This window comes from Nothobranchius furzeri, chromosome 12 (genome assembly GCF_043380555.1).
Source record: "Nothobranchius furzeri strain GRZ-AD chromosome 12, NfurGRZ-RIMD1, whole genome shotgun sequence".
Lineage (NCBI taxonomy): Eukaryota > Metazoa > Chordata > Actinopteri > Cyprinodontiformes > Nothobranchiidae > Nothobranchius > Nothobranchius furzeri.
This window is the reverse complement of record NC_091752.1, coordinates 69,899,721-69,912,678: the sequence shown is the minus strand read 5'-3', so window position 1 is coordinate 69,912,678 and position 12,958 is coordinate 69,899,721. Positions and strand designations below refer to the sequence as shown.

Genomic DNA, 12,958 nt, shown 5'->3' with positions numbered 1-12,958 from the left:
GCTCTGTAGTAATAGATTTAGTGAAAAGGGAAGTTTAAACAAACACATGAGAGTCCACAGAGGACAGAAGCCTTTCACCTGTGAGCTCTGTGTAAAAAGGTTTAGCCGAAAGACAAATTTAAACAGTCACATGAGAGTCCACACAGGAGAGAAGCCCTTTCCTTGTGAGCTCTGTGGAACAAGATTTAGCCAAAAGACACGTTTAAACAGTCACATGAGAGTCCACACAGGAGAGAAGCCCTTTCCTTGTGAGCTTTGTGGAAAGAAATTTACCTTAAAGTCAACTTTAAACAGTCACATCAGAGTCCACACTGGACAGAAGCCTTTTACTTGTGAGCTCTGTGGTAATAGATTTAGTGAAAAGGGAACTTTAAAAAAACACATGAGAGTCCACACAGGAGAGAAGTGTTTTGCCTGTGAGCTCTGTGGTAATAGATTTAGTGAAAAGGGAAGTTTAAACACACACATGAGATTCCACACAGGACAGAAGCCTTTTGCTTGTGAGCTCTGTGTAAAAAGATTTAGCCGAAAGTCATATTTAAACAGACACATGAGAGTCCACACAGGAGAGAAGCGTTTCGCCTGTGAGCTCTGTGGTAATAGATTTAGTGAAAAGGGAAGTTTAAACACACACATGAGAGTCCACACAGGACAGAAGCCTTTTGCTTGTGAGCTCTGTGTAAAAAGATTTAGCCGAAAATCAAATTTAAACAGACACATGAGAGTCCACACTGGCTTTCGCCTGTGAGTTCGGGGGAAAAGATTTACCCTAAAGATCAGTTTAAACGGTCACAAAAGAGTCCATAAAGGACAGAAGCCCTTTGCTTGTGAGCTCTGTGGACGAAGATTTAGCTGAAAGAAAACTTTAAACAATCATCTAAGCATCCACTAGGGCTGAACGATCTATTGCAGGGGTCTCCAACCTTTTTTTGGCCCGTGAGCTACTTTTACACAATGAAGTACAGCAGAGTTACTGCCATATGATTTAGTTACATTGATACTTTCCATGTGTGAATGTGCTTATGTTAAACATGCTATACTTACTATATTAACATGCATTGTACTCACAAGTTGATTTCTCTGTATTTCAGTACATCAGTATATATATATTAAAAGTATAAGTAAACTAGTGACATTCTGAAAACCAAATTAAACAAAACATATTTAGTTTTTTAAACTAATCGGATACTTTCAGATAATGAATAACAAATCTACTTCATGTGAATGGTTTGGTAATTTTTTTAGAAGGTTAGTAACATAACTTTTTAAGCGCACAGGAACAGCTAACCTGTAAAGCTGATGATATGTTAAATAAAATACAAGCTAAATGTGACGAAAACACAAAAGTCTAAATAGTGAAGTAAAAAAAATGTAAAATCAGAAATAAGACTTGTTTCTGCTCTCCTGATGTACTGAATAATTTTTATGGGGTTTTTTTTTGGTCATGAAAGTTAAGTTTTGCTGCGTTTATTGCTGACAATATGAAGGTTGGAGGTTTATCCTTTTTTTCTGCATCTTGTAGGTTTTTTTCTCCACACGTCTCTAAATAATGTAAAATTTTCTAGTGCAGAGTGGAGACAACCCATAGAAGCACTGATTTGATCTCATTTCAGAGAAAAATAGAACCGGTTAGATGCACCTAATAAATAAAATTATAACAAACTCAGGAATCTGTTTCTTTGCTTCACTGTTCTGGTGCTGAGAATATCACTAATGCGGATCAAAGGAGGTACACAGATGAATGCACCTCTTATTTATTATTTGGAGACTACATTTACTGCAGCTGGCAGAGGCAGAGATTTTTTCTATTGATACACGGAATTTACAGAATCATTTTAAATGTTAATAGGGGAAGACTGCAGGAGGGAGCGGTAAAATACAGGGGGTCCCCAGCAAAAACAAACTTTATGATGAAACCCGCTGGTTTTCCATCAGGCAGTCACGGGGCAGCTCCAACGACCCAGTGGCTGTGCTGGGTCAATGTTATCGAGCTCAGTCCGGCTCGGCCGTGAACGAGCTGAGGCGCTGTCTTGCTCTGCTTGAAGAGGTGTTATTTTCCTGCTTCAGAAGAAGCGTTCAACGTGTTTTTACGCTTTCTCCGAGACATGTTATGTCGCTAAGTTGTTAGCGCCGCGCGATAACACGTCAATGGTGCAGCGTAGCCTGCTGGAGGTTTTAAGGGTTCAGATGAAAACACCCGACCTCTCAGGCTGCTCACACATCGATCTTAAGTTGTCGCTGTTGCGCTCACGCCGTAATACAGTATTAGATGCGGTTAAAGTCAGACATGAAAAAAAAATTTTTACATGAATTAGTGATGCTTATCCTGGTGGGGGGAGGAAACCCTGTCAAGATCGTCAACGCTCGTTTATCTTAATGCTATTGAAACATGTAAACCAAAAAGCATTATATCCACTGCTACCTTTATGCTGTAACTTCACCCTGCCCTGCCTGCTCCTCCTTGCTGCCTGCTGACTGTGATCACAAGCAACAACATAGTAGTTCCCGCTGCTTCCTCGTGAAACTGCTAAAAAAAAAAAATCAAAACTTGGGATCTTGTAGACGTGGCGGTGGGATTTCAGCCGTGGCGGCCCGCCACGACTGCGCCTATGTAAGGGAAACCCTGGTGTAGTTATTGTGTAAAGCAGTATATACTAGGAATGATTAATAAAAATAAAAACTAGAATTGAACCTGAGTTACATAGTAATAACAATTTAAGAACTCAGAAACAATAATACACTAACTTACTAAGAAATTACCATGTAAGTACTAAGTAATTAGAGGACTGTAAAAGAAAGCGCTACCAATAATTGTACTTAATATGCTTTTATTTTTGTGTGCTATGTTCTGTGTCAATATTCTTTGATTTTATTTTACACAACATGATGTGACATTTTAACTATTTCATTTCACTTGTGATTGTTTAACTATGTGAAGCACATTGGGCTACCGTTTTGTGTATGAAATGGGCTATATAATAAACTTGACTTGAGAGAGAGTTCACAATCATGTTTTGTTACTAAATGAGACACTCAGCTGAAACTGGGGGAAATATATGATGAATCTAAATCACAGGAGATGTCCAGAGTTTTTAAAGCTCGTGTTCATCATGTTGTGGGGACCACAAAGAGGCTACACTCGCACCCAGTTCTTGGTACCACATACGTTTATATTGACTTGGGACTGTTTGTATGTAAATATTGTTGACTGCTTGGCCGCTTGATCAGAACCAGAAACGTATGTGTAACAGACCATCTGGGTGTTCAAGGGGCCGTATGTGGAGGGCCACACAGAGGCTACGCTCACACCCAGTTCTTTGGACTGTTTGTATGTAGATGTAGCAGGACTGGTTGGTGTCTTAACCAGTTGATCGGCCAGCCTATCACACATATTAATCAAACCAGCCCACCATTAAAACATTACAGATGATAACAACAACTCTACTGCTTGTACTATAAGATTAATGCACACAATTTAATTTAAGACATTTAACTGCATGTGTGCGCGTGTGTGTTTGCACTGAATGTGTTTGTGCACATGGTTCACATGTGTGTAGGGTTAATCTACATACTAGAACTAACGCTGTTGCTATCAGCTTTGTTAGATTCTGAGAAAGACAAACAAGTTAACATATGAAGCTTCTATCTTATATAAACATCTAGGACAGTGGTTCCCAAACTTATTTAGCCGCGCACACCCCAGCCCCCACATCAGGGCATGGCTATCGATTATTATATATATATATATATATATAGATATATATATATAGATATAGATAGATATTGATAGATAGATAGATAGATATAGATATCAGACGTCAAGCTAAACAGACAGGGTTAAAAAAATATGATTGACCTTTTTCCCCATCACTTTCATTTTTTAAATAGTAATTAATAAGCATTCGATACCATTACAATTTCCTTTGATTTAATTTTAAATAAATATTTAGAGTGCCCAGGTAGCACATAAACAATGCAATTTAACGTTTTTTTTAAAGTAGGAACATTTAACCTGTGCGGCCAGAGCGCTCTCCTTTCTGCTCTGCGTAAACCTGAGCTGGTCACCTACTTGTGCGTAATCTAAAGGGAGTGTGGAGTCTATAGGGGAAAACATGGAAAAGCCATGAGGTTTACATTTGCCTCAGACCGACTTATTGCGGTTTTATGGTGTGGCTGAATCTGCGATCCGCTGCCACGCGGACTGGAATAGCAAATGCTGCAACGGGAGTTGTGATCAGGTTCGGAGTCACTGGCTGGAGCGGACCCGACTTTAACGTCATCCCAAAATAGAAGCTAATATCTTAATTTGACCTTGAATGAAAAATGTTGTTATAAAACCTCTTAAAAGTTTTTATCACAGAGGAGACAGCGCTCATTTCTGCCTTCAGTCTGACGGCGCGCCGGAGTTGGCGCAGCTTGCGAGCTTATTGAATCTCTGTGTGTGTGTGTGTGTGCGTGCGTGCGTGCGCGGCAAAGCTCCATGAGCCGCTCCAGTCACCGCGTCTCGTTATTGGCGCTATTTAAACCAACGTTGTAAAATTACTTCTGCCCAGCCCAGATGTGCTCACTTGTGCACCCGTGAGCCGTGGTTCCGCTGGAACGCGTCTGACCTCTGACACACGCACTCTGAACTTCAGATCTTCAGCACGCCTGAATGGGAATCATTTGTTGATTTATTTTGTTACATCCACAATGTTCTGTGTGTGAGGTTTACAATGTCAGAACACCTGCATGAGACAGGTGTTAATAACAATCTGCCAGAATGACTCGCCACCTTCAGATTTCTCCAACTTGTTAAAAATGATCAAATACGGACCATATCGGCGTGCGCAGGCCAGAGTGCTGAAGCTCGGCACATTGTTATTATGAAGCTAGGGATCATGTGGAGGACACGCACAAAAATATACTTGTTTTCAATTACATTTATTTACACTTACTTTTTCTTAGGCCCACCCACAAATGAGTTTCTGGCTACGCTAATGGTGACATATGACAGACTTCTCTGAGCTCCGCAGCCATTACACTTTTCACCTCGCGCACCCCCTAGCGGCAGCTCGCGCACCGCACCACACTTTGGGAATCCCTGATCTAGGATATTAATATAATCGATAGAAGTTCATACACCAACGAGCTTGGTTTATATTTAATCTACGGATTAATATTTAATTTAAGATATTTAAATTAATAAAAGTTTATTTATTAAACAGAAGACTTAATAAGGTTCTTTGCTGATTCAATAACTGAAAATGCACACCATTCTGTTTCATTCAAAGAAGTCAGGTTTAAAAATTTAAGAATTTATTACTAACAATTTCAAATCTGACAACTTAAAATAGACAATTTATGAATAACAATTTATAAATGATGAATTTGAACAACAATTTTGATATTAAAACTTGTTATTAAAGCAACCCCTGTGTCTGGATGGAAAACTAAGTGGAATGATGAGGTTTGGATGCGTGAATGAAATCTCAGAAGCTTTCTTTCAGAGGGAGAACGCGTTCTGGGTGAAACGTTGGTTTTGCAGCTAACTGATGGTTTCTTAGAGAGAACAACATCGGACGCAATCTGTGTTCTACCTCACCGTTCAGACGACCCTCTGTGTGGATCTGGAGGTCTGGAGGATGTTGTCAGCCTCAGGGGTACTCAGGTCCGGCAGATGACCAAGGGTACCGACTTTCTCTGGTCCTAGAGTTGCCGTGAGGTGCACAGGTAGATGTGGCTTTGCATCCGGGCAGATTCTTAAGGAATCTCGTAGTGTCAGCTGGTTATAGGTGCGTTTATTTGGAGCTATTCTATCAGCGTGACAGAACGCTTAGTGAGGAGTCAGGCGGCCGACCCTTCTCCTCTGGGATATTCTCGTTGCCACGAAGAAGTATCAGCTTGGTTCAAGAACTGAACTTAAGCTGTGGAGCTTTGGTTTTAACAAAACCTCAGAACACGCCCTCTCAGAGACAGGAAGCATGACTGGAAGACATGTGAGGCAGTTACCTTGAAGTGAGTCCTGCATGAGGTGTAAACACGTGCAAAAGACCTGGTTACTGAACACACATTACTGATTATCATAAATAATAGTTATTATTAACCAAAGAATAATAAGTCATTTCATTAGTTAAAAATACATTTATAATGAACCATGATGATCATTTATGATGATTATAGTAAACCTTATAATAAAAGAGTTTATTAAATTATTTGATTAGAGTTGAAGGTCCTTCATCTCGTGATGGAACAGCAAACAGATAAACAGTCAGATTGAAGACGGTGTTATTGTAGACTATTCGGCTCCTGGTGGTTTAATCTGTGGATGGAAGTTACAGCTCGACCCAGCTGTGACCCAGCTGGAAAGAGTGACCTTTGCCCCACAAAATGAGGCCATTCATGATGCTACACGTGCAACCGTCAAGAACAAAGTAGAAATTCAGTGAAAGAAAGCAAATTGACTACATATTAATTTGGTACAAGTGTGAACCTAGAGCCCCACGACTGTTATTATTTTCGGTACGGAGAGTGATCACGCTAGATCAAACAATGGGCTGAGACAATGTCTTCCTCCAAACTTGAGTTTATTTACACACAATGCATAAAACAAGTTCTTCTGTTACAAACTCAACCAGGTCTGGGATCCTGGGAGGGCTAATACAGGTACGTGAGTGCAAAAAAAAAAGGAAATAAAATAGGGAGCAGTACACCAAATCATATTTGACAAAACAAACATTTTATCAACAAAAAGCGTCCCTCGTCATCGTCGTCTTCCTCAGCTTATCTGGGTCCGGGTCGCGGGGGCAGCATCCCAACTAGGGAGCTCCAGACCGTCCTCTCCCCGGCCACCTCCACCAGCTCCTCTGGCAGGACCCCAAGGCATTCCCAGACCAGATTGGAGATGTAACCTCTCCAACGTGTCCTGGGTCGACCCGGGGGCCTCCTGCCGGCAGGACATGCCCGAAACACCTCCCCAGGGAGGCGTCCAGGAGGCATCCTGACCAGATGCCCAAACCACCTCAACTGACTCCTTTTGAGCCGGAGGAGCAGCGGTTCTACTCAGAGTCCCTCCCGAATGTCCGAGCTCCTCACCCTATCTCTAAGGCTGAGCCCGGCCACCCTACGGAGGAAACTCATTTCGGCCGCTTGTATCCGCGATCTCGTTCTTTCGGTCATTACCCAAAGCTCATGACCATAGGTGAGGATTGGGACGTAGATCGACCGGTAAATCGAGAGCCTGGCTTTCTGGCTCAGCTCCCTCTTCACCACGACAGATCGGCTCAGCGTCCGCATCACTGCAGATGCTGAACCAATCCGTCTGTCGATCTCCCGATCCCTCCTACCCTCACTCGTGAACAAGACCCCGAGATACTTAAACTCCTCCACTTGAGGTTGGACCTCTCTCCCGACCCGGAGTTGGCAAGCCACCCATTTCCGGTCGAGAACCAAAAAGCGTCCCTACGGGAGATAAACGACAACACAAAATGGAAGAAGACTTGTTAACCCCAGAGACCCACGGTTGTAATATTACAACATCAGATTTAAGTCTACAAAAATAAACCTTCCACATTTATTTTTCTTTTTAAAACCACATTTACATTGCTAATAGGTCCTATTGTTCAGTTCTGCAACACTGTTGGCTGTTAAAATGTGTAAATAGGCCCGTTTATCTGGCCTCCTAGAACAACATGTGAAAGGTTAAAAAAAGATTTTGCAGTTGTTTTCTAAATTTGGGTTTCTGGGGGTTAAGACAAAAAAGATATTCCAGAAATGTTCTGAGTAATATGGCCCTTTAACACTCGGCCTTAACATGAACTTATCTGTGCGAATACTGGGGATTCACCCAGAGAATCCAAATATGAGGCCTTACCAGAAACAAAGGGGGAGCAGACTCAACCAAACAGTAACCACCCTCAACAACATAACGACAAGCGGAAGTAAGGTAAGCCGGCCCCAAAAGAACATAACGCTTTCCCTAAGGTTACGTCCAAACCGTCTGGATAATACCATAGCTTTAAGAACTCCCCCGAGCCTCCAGAGTTCCAAGAGAAAAAAGAACATTGCCGGTGGGCCAGTTCTGGCTGACAGATGGGATTTGGGTGTTGGTTGTCTTATTTGTTGGGATGCACATTTTGTATCTGTGTTCTGTTTATGTGGCTTTACCTCAAAAGAACTTTGAAATCTCATCTCTACACAAATCTTATTTCACAAACCAGGAAAAAAATCAATCTATCTATCTATCTATCTATCTATCTATCTATCTATCTATGGTCAATCATCAGTATGCTTTGTGAAAATAAGGTTTGATCACACATGTATTTATATGCTTATAATGAATCACCTGTATGTTAATCCCCATATTAATCATTTCAATGTTCGGGTGTTACTCACGTCCCTTTGAACTGAACGATGCATATACCAAATGGATGACTCACCTGTGACTGGTACGTTCTAGCACTGAGTTAGACCTATATCTGATTTATGCAGGCTGATACTGCTAGAAGTTTCAGCTTGTGCTGAAGGAGATTCTCAACAGGCGAAGGCCAGGTGCAGACTAGACCATCTAAAAGCTGTTCAACGGGAAAAAGCCAGGGCGTAGGTCATCGCAGCCTTAGCAAAGGAAGATAGGGTAGGAAGCAGATGGGGCAATGTGTCTCCCATCTTATCTGGAGGAGGGAGTGAAAGCAGAGAGGGGTGTCAGTTACCATGGCAACAGGTGATGGCCTTCAATAAAGTTAGGGAGGGGTCAACATGAAACTTTGCAGCATGAGAGGAAGAATCAAAAGGTGTACATCTTGTAAAATATTCAGATTTGTCACAGGGACTGGGTGGCAGAATCTCTCCTAATGCATGTGGAGAATAAAGTGTGATGATTGCAACATAAGGCAACTTGTGGCTTACTTCTTGTCCCACGCCCTGGTTGTAACTGCCTTCTATAATTTTGTACATAACTGTAACAGAAATGTTGTGACTGTATCTTTTGCTGCCTCTTGGCCAGGGCTCCCTCAAAACTGAGAACTTTAATCTCAATGGAACCTTCCTGGTTAAATAAAGAATATAAAAATAAGTAAATAAAATGTATTTAGATAATGAAACGTCAAAAAGGAAAATTATTTTACTTGTTTGTCAGTACATTTGAAGAAACAACTTAAAATGTTATTTATTTAACCAGATGAGTCGATAGAGAACTCATTCTCATTTACAACAACGATCTGGCCAAGAGGCAGCAGCAACAGACACATAATTAGCTTTACATCAAAGAAAAACAAATGAGATAAAAACAAACTAGATTAAAATAAAGTAAATTACAAAATTATTATAACAGGTGTAAAACTAACTTGTCTTTACTTTAAGTAATTGTTTGAGGAAGATATCACATGTTATGTGTGTTTTATTAGTCCCATTCTGAACACACAGGTGTTTTATTCTGCTCCAGCAGGTGGCGCTAGTGCACCTTTACGCTGGTCACCGACCACCTGAAGAAGCAGAAACCGGAAGCTGCTAGCAGAGCTAGCTTGTTGTTCTGGTGTGTGAGGAGAACATTTGAGGCTCTGCAGTAAAAATGTCTTCACTTCAGTCTCTGGGAGAGTTGATCAGCTAAAGCGACTAACTGCTGCTGCTGCAGAAATCTTCTCACCAGGCTGTGGAAACTTTCTTCTCCTCCTCAACAACTTGGTGGAGTTCTTTCCAGAACCAGAGAAGATATTCTGCGGTCTTCGTGACAATCGGAGCTCCAGGATCAGGTTGTGGGTGAGAAAAGCTTTTCTCTAGACTTCCTGCCCTCTGGATCTGCTGCTGTTCCTTTGGCCTCTCTGAGAAACGCGCTCGTTTTGCTGCTTTCATCAGATTGAAGAGGTTCCCTCTATCAGACTCGCTCATCTGAGTTGGTCATGATGCAGGATCGCTGCTCGCTCTCTCATCCATCCTGCTCACACTCTCCGACGGAAAAGCCCCGAATCTGAATGTGACTCTGGAGGAAAAAGCGGTTAGCTCTACTCCGTGAACTCTGGTGAGCAAAGGTCCTCTTTTCCAGACTGGATCTGTCCTCAGCTGATCAGAACCAAATCGTTGGATCTTTAATCTCCTGCGTTGTTCTGAAGCAGCATCTTAATCAGCTCTCCTGCTTTGTTTCTATTGCAGCTGTTAGCTAAACACGGCTAAAGAAAACCTGCTACCACTTCAGGATCATCCATCAGCTGGGACTGATTCATCGTGTGTTCTTCACCACCTGGACCTGGACAGCATGGACACAGGTACTGGTGGATGAATGAATGAATATATGGTCAGTCTATGGTGGGACATTACAGTGAAATTATGAGAATGAGGTTCAATCTTTAAAATAATGATCTGTATATGTTTAGCACTACTGGGGTTCTAAAACCCCCCAAAGCGTTTTACATCACAACCAGTCATTCACTCATTCACACACTGTTGTATAACCTTGTAGTTTTAGAGTGATTAGATCTCTCTAATGAATGATTTTTGAAGCCAAGTATAGTTAAAGTCCCAAAGTCATCGTCACACACTGGTGAAGTTACGTCCTGCATTCGACCCGTCCCCATGGGGAGCGGTGAGATGAAGCTGTGGGAACTATTTGGTCTTCTGTCGGGTTTCAGTCACTACGAGAATCAGTCAGAGACAGGAGAGGTTTTCATCGTGTTCACAACCTACCTTTGTTGTAGCGTCAGTCACGCATCATCATTTGACCAATCACAGTTGGGGAGACAGCCTGCTGCAGACACGACGGCAGCGGCGCTGACAGCACGTATGACTGCTGTTGCTTCAGCACGTCGCTGTGGTTTAGAGCTTAAAGGCCCAGTGTGTAAAAACATTCGACTCTTCAGCGCCACGCAGTTCAGAGTAAGTATTGCAGCTCCGGTAGCCCACACTAGGGTTGGGCTGTTTTTCCATTCGCCCATCATTAGTCCAGTAAATGACGATGGGCCGTGGTGTGTGCGTGTGACTGATTACGGTATGATTCACTGACTGATTTGCGAACACAGAAGAAGTCTAAACATGGATGTTTTTATGGATGTGCAGCACAAATTAGATTTTGCTTTTTGTTTAAAGGCACAGTCTGCAACATTTAAATGTAGAATAACTTTAAAAATGTTTGATTTTGACCATCTGACCCAATTTTATTAAAAAAATAAATAATCTTTAATATTTCAATTTTCTCCTAAGTCCCTCCCCTGCCCTGTAGAGCTCAGCCAATATTTCTGCAAGCCTAACGCGTTGACCAATAGCGCTGCGTTTCCACCAGGGGGCAGCTGTCAATCATCGAGCACGAGCAGGTCTCAGCGTGCACAACAGTGTCACGCGCCTCACTCGGCTTACTGCAGAAACATGGAGCAACAAAACCCCAAATTACCGATTCCTCGACTGCCTTCCACATCTCAAAAAACATTAAAAAAGTTTAAAAGCCCTTCTCCAAAAGTGGCTGTAAGACACTTAAGACAGCCGAGTAGAATTTACATTGGAGATTGTTTTACACACGATGGAGAGATTTTCGTGATCTACACAGCCTGAAAACGGATGAAGAGTTGGCAAAGTATATTTTAGACAGGTAAGTTATTTATTGTTTTTCGGATAAATTTACTTATAATCTTTCTTTCACTGAAAGAAGTAATAGAGCAAACAAGCTTTGCATGCTTGGTGTCCTATTGGCTAATGTAGCATTAGCTTGAATGCTAAGTCGACATGAATCGATGCTAGTCAAACTATTTATGCTATATTTGGAAGAAGTTTGAGTAACGAAAGGGGATTTTAGTTTTTTGTTTAAATGGGAGCTAATGATTAGTGTGGCGTTTAACTATAGGCCACATCAGTATATTGTTTTAAGCTCTTGTTTATAACTTCCCCGTTAGCGGGGTTCAGTTAGCATCTTGAAAGCTGAATTAGGTGTTTACACTTTCCTGAGCTGCGTGTTTGATTAAAATGAGTAATCAGCAGCTCATGTAGCACTTGTAGAAGTCTGAGGAGATGATTCAGCAGTTAGAATTAGGTGTGATTGATCAGGAACGTATCCAAAACCTTACCTTTCCATTAGCACTGAAAGACATATTGTGCTAACCTGGGTGGGCCACGTGTACAGGTGACTGAGTTTGTGGTCTTACCTACGTGAAAACTCCATATTAAAATAAAAGGAATGATAATCAGCTCGTGCAAAAATCTGTGAAGGCTGGGGAGACTTGTTTAGCTTGTTATCACTAATTTTTGGGCTTTGTTTTTTACAGTCATCAGTCCAAATATGAAGCATCAACATCTACACCATTGAAGCGCCAACTGTGTATTTCTCCAACACCAGTGCCAGCTCTGTCTAGCATTCATGGAGAATCATCTGAAAGGTAAATAGCTGCCTATAAACCTCTACCAGGAATATTATAATTTTGCCTCTGTTTGTTTTAAGTTAGTGGTGGATTATTTTGAAAAAATTCTAGAAATGGGATAAAGAATGACTATAAAAAATGTATAGAAATAAATAGTAAAACTACATTTTATATAGCGCCTCTCAAGATAAAACTCTTGAGGCACTTCACAACAACAAAATTAAACATATTTAAAAAAATTATATTTTTATTTCAAAGTTTATGAGAAAAAAATAACACAATTGTGTTTTTAAAATGTAAAGAGAGAGACAGGAAATTATTTGTAAAGAAGGAATTCAGTGGATACAGAGAAATGCGTAATAAGTAGAGTGAGAAAAATAAGGAGAGGGTGATGACGGCCAATAGACGAGGTCTATTACCTTCAAAATGACAAAATATGTATTGATTCTAATAATATTCTTGTGCTTGTATTTTATTTTCATAGGGATGATAATTTGGAGGAGGTGATGGAACAAGGTGAAACTAAAAAAGAAGGATCTTCACAAATGTAAGTACAAGGTTGTATCTGTATACGGCTGTCACATTTGTTAGGAAAAGTAAACAATAATTACTTTTTTAGGTTATCTTGTGTGGGAATTGAAGAAAAC

General features: G+C 41.1%; 2 protein-coding genes across 10 annotated transcripts in view; one reads left to right on the top strand and one right to left on the bottom strand.

The window, feature by feature from the left end:
* The window catches only part of LOC129165475 (uncharacterized), a 32,341-nt gene that overhangs the window by 9,251 nt on the left and 10,132 nt on the right, over positions 1–12,958 (bottom strand). The gene's annotated exons all lie outside the window — the stretch shown is intronic.
* Positions 744–12,958, top strand: part of LOC107378932 (gastrula zinc finger protein XlCGF57.1) — a 63,217-nt gene continuing 51,002 nt past the window's right edge. For 3 of the 6 annotated variants that reach the window (XM_070542970.1, XM_070542969.1, XM_070542973.1), the window contains exons 1-2: positions 744–9,732; positions 9,829–10,235. The gene's annotated coding sequence lies outside the window, so the exon portion shown is untranslated. Of the gene's footprint in view, positions 9,733–9,828; positions 12,330–12,795; positions 12,859–12,958 lie in introns of all 6 variants that reach the window. The other 3 variants (XR_011515801.1, XR_011515799.1, XR_011515800.1) reach the window with 2 other exon arrangements.